Raw genomic sequence first — 3,794 nt, forward strand, 5'->3', positions numbered from 1 at the left:
CACTGGATATTGATCTTATTTCATAACTCAGTACTTTTTTTTTTTTTTTTTTTACCATTGACTTTGTGTTGAAAAATCTGAATGCTGCTGAAATGTGGTGGACTTGAGTGAGCTGTGTGTCTCCTGAACAGACAAATGCTAATCCAAAAAAAAAAATGAAAAACGTACTGAGAATTTAGCTCCTTGAAATTTTTCTGTTGAATTCTGATACTTAAGGAAAAGCACAAGGAATGCACTGTTTTGTAATCTCTTTTCGCAAATGTAATTTAGAATATGGAACTACAGCTGGTTCTTTCTCATCTCTAAAGCTGAGCAATACCTGTAATCCCTTTGCGGGGGGGGGGAAGTGTTGGAAAAAGCTAGTATAAATCCTGTGCATTGTCTGAGCATTGGCATGGGGTTTATGCAGGTCTGCTTTGCTCCGGTGGATAACACCAGATGTAAAGTTGCTAGCTTTCACTGGAAAGTGTCACGGTAAGGTGCTGAATGAAGCAATCGACTTGACCCGCATCTTCTGGGTCAGCATAATAGTATGCAAAACAGTGATTGACTCTCAATCACAGAGCACAAATGCGCTGGAGCTGCATTATTCTGCTGGTTCAAGTTTGAAAGGTACAGTGCATCTCTTACTTTAAAGTATGGTATCATGGTGTTGCTCAGAGTTGACTCTTACACTGTCCCATATTTCTATAACCATACATTTAAATTACACTATGTAACATGACAGCAGAGGCAAGAAATTCTTGTGATCAATCAGGTGCTAGGTTTGGGTTTCTTGTTCTATAAATGTGTGGTGGTAACACAACCATTCCTCCTCCTTTTTCTCTTTTTGTTGGAGTTCCATGCACACAGTTGGATAGCAATGCTTTCCTATACGGTTGCAGGTGTTGATAATACTGGTCGTGCAAACTGAGTTCTTGAACTGGCCCCTACTTACAACGCGATTAAAAGAAAGGAGGCTGAAGGAGCAGATCATTACTGTCCAAAATTTATAATTTAGACTTTCCTCCATTGCTTATTGTTTTTTCTTTACGTACTTGACCATAGATCTGAAGGTGATGAAGAAAACCAGAAGTGACAGAAAATGCTCCAAACTGTAATGCACATGATTATATTTTAAGTGCTTAAATCCTATTTTTAGTAGTGTATATCCTGCTACTAACATAAAGTTAGAACCGGTGGTTTTGAAGAGGAATGCCTTAAAAACAGCCAAAAAGAAGCATACAAGCTCAATTCCTTGTCACTCATTGCAAGAATTAAAGCATTTTATTCACCCTAGCAATTAATTCCTTTCATAATCCTGACACCCAACAGCCATTTTTCCTACCTTAGTAATGACTAGACTAATAGACGGCAGAGTTGTCATCTTCCAGATGACACTTAACTTCAAAGTGAAATTGAAATGTGGCTTAGGTTCTTTATTAATTGGCTATTACCAGATTTTGGGTTTTTTAACCTTTCTTACTATTTGCTGAACTGTGAGGTGACAGCAGCTGCCTCCTTATGCGTAGATCCAATACCAGATGTTTTGCATTCGGTTTTCCAATGTTTAGGGTCCTATTCTGTTGAATAAACTTTGGAGAAAAAAATGTAGGCCTTTAATTGGAGCTGCAGAATGAAAAGCTTTTTCCTATGTTCCCTTCCTTCCCAAAAACTAACTCTTAACTGGTTACTGATACTTAACCTGTGCAGCAGTGTTTAAGGAAGCCTGTCGTTGTATGGCAAAACTACAACAAATCTCACACATCTCTTCAGCAAGCTGAACACTTGAGGAAATGCAGCTGAAGACCTATGCAGAAAAAGAATTTTTGGTTGAGTTTCTGGACTGTCCTAGTGCAAGAGAGCAAGGAAAGCAGCTGTTAACGGCCTTTGAGCATCCCTTTCTGGTCCACGTGTCAGTGCCCATTCTCAGCAGCCCTACCTTCCTGTCTCCTCTGAACAACCGCAGCCGTAGCGGACTGTTTTAGATTGTTTCAAATAGTACAGGGCTGGTGTGGCTTTTCCTTACTGTATTTTTATAAATTGTTGACATGGCTTTCTATAGGTGTGGTGTTGTCAGATTGCAGATGATGGCTGCAGAGTGTCTTTCTGCAGTCCATGAGGGAAGACAGGTGAGTGGGCAATCAGTTTGTGATCTTTCATAGACACAGTAACAAATACAACAGTTGCAGAATGGAGTTTTGCATGTGTGTGTGTGTGTTCGTATGCATGCTTGTGTATTTTTCTCAGTGGACAGCGAAGGCACGTTGGTCTAGTTAGAGGAGGCTGGAGGTGTACGCGGTAGAGCATGAGGGGAACTGAGGTGAGAACTCGCCTGAAAGAGCTGGTGCCGACTACTGGCTTCCTTGCTTTTAAACCAGGCACCGCGCCAGTCAGTGGAAGAACTTCCTTTGCGTTTGGAGAGGAAGGGTATGCGATTACTGTATGGTTATTTTCCTGTTTTACCACCTTATTCCATCATGCACCCGAACACCTTTACGCCTGTTTAAGTACTAGCTGTGACCATTTTAGTGTTGAAACATGAGTGACCTTTTTCACCAACCAGTGCAAATTTCTTATTTTTAAATTAGAAACCTGACTGTTCACAGAAGCGGTGGGAGACGTGCTCGCCACAAAGAGCTGTCCTGCTAACCCAGAGGGGCTGTCCCTCCAGGGGAAGGAAAGCACAGCTTCAGCAGCAGTAACTCAAGCTTCTGCTGAACTCAAACTTAAGAAACTTAAAGGGGCCTTTAAAAACAAAACAAAACAGCATGTGCCAAATTTGCAGAGCAAATTTAAAAGACTGTAAATTACGTGTAGTAAAAATTCTTGTTACAGATATTCACTGGATGGATTATGGTGGTATCGCTCATAAAACATCAGAAAACAAATGCTCTTCCCTCCAGTTCTTGGTGTGCTGGAGCTCGATTTGAGTAGGGTGGTAGGTTCTCCTCGCTTAGTAAGAGATTCTTAACAGGCACTGCTTCTAACCTGGCAGGTGAACCAGGATACACAGGGTGAGTGGACTAGAAAGCTGGATGCTGTTCACGTAGACTGTAAAAGGGACGAGATCAAGTTTTGTATGCATTTCTATACTTGTATAGTCTTAATCTGTACAAAAAGAAGTGTTCTTGCAGCATGTCTGGTAACCTTGTTACCTAACAGGTAATAACAGCCCTCCTTTCCTTACAGCTTTACTTTGGCACCTCTTACTGTGCCACTTTTGTAGCAGTGCAGTACTACTTTTCAAAACTGAGCTTGACCATGTCACCTTTTCTAAGGGGTGGGGGGAGGGGACAACCATTATTTATTGTCCACTGAAGTTTGTCTACAGCAGAGAAATAATTGGCCTTTTAATGTCAAGACGGACTCCAGAGCCATCTTTTGATAAAGGCAAACTGAGTGTTTGGAAGTTAATACTGCATTCCGGTGAACCAAGCCATTGGTGTCCTGTGCAATTGTGGGTGTAGAGTTCTGCTGTCTACAGGATTCAAGTGTAACCATTTGTTAACTGTATTGAAGGTGTGTCCTTTATGAAGAAAGTGTTCCAAATTAAAAAAAAAAAAAAGCTGCTGAAGTGTGTGCGCTTCTCTGCTCTTTCTACTCAGCCTTCTGCCACAGGCCTCCCCACAGTAGCCATGCCACGGACCCAGGGTAGAAGTCATCTCCCAGAGTAACCCCAGGCAGCTTCCCAAAGGAAGTAGCAAAACCTCCCCACACTACTGAGCTAGCTGTAAGTATTGCACTAGAACATACTTAAGGGTTAAAATACCTGCTGCACAGTCTCCTTCCCAGGAGAAAAACCACAGCATGTA

Source organism: Fulmarus glacialis, unplaced genomic scaffold (genome assembly GCF_000690835.1).
Source record: "Fulmarus glacialis isolate BGI_N327 unplaced genomic scaffold, ASM69083v1 scaffold8567, whole genome shotgun sequence".
NCBI classification, from domain to species: Eukaryota; Metazoa; Chordata; class Aves; order Procellariiformes; family Procellariidae; genus Fulmarus; species Fulmarus glacialis.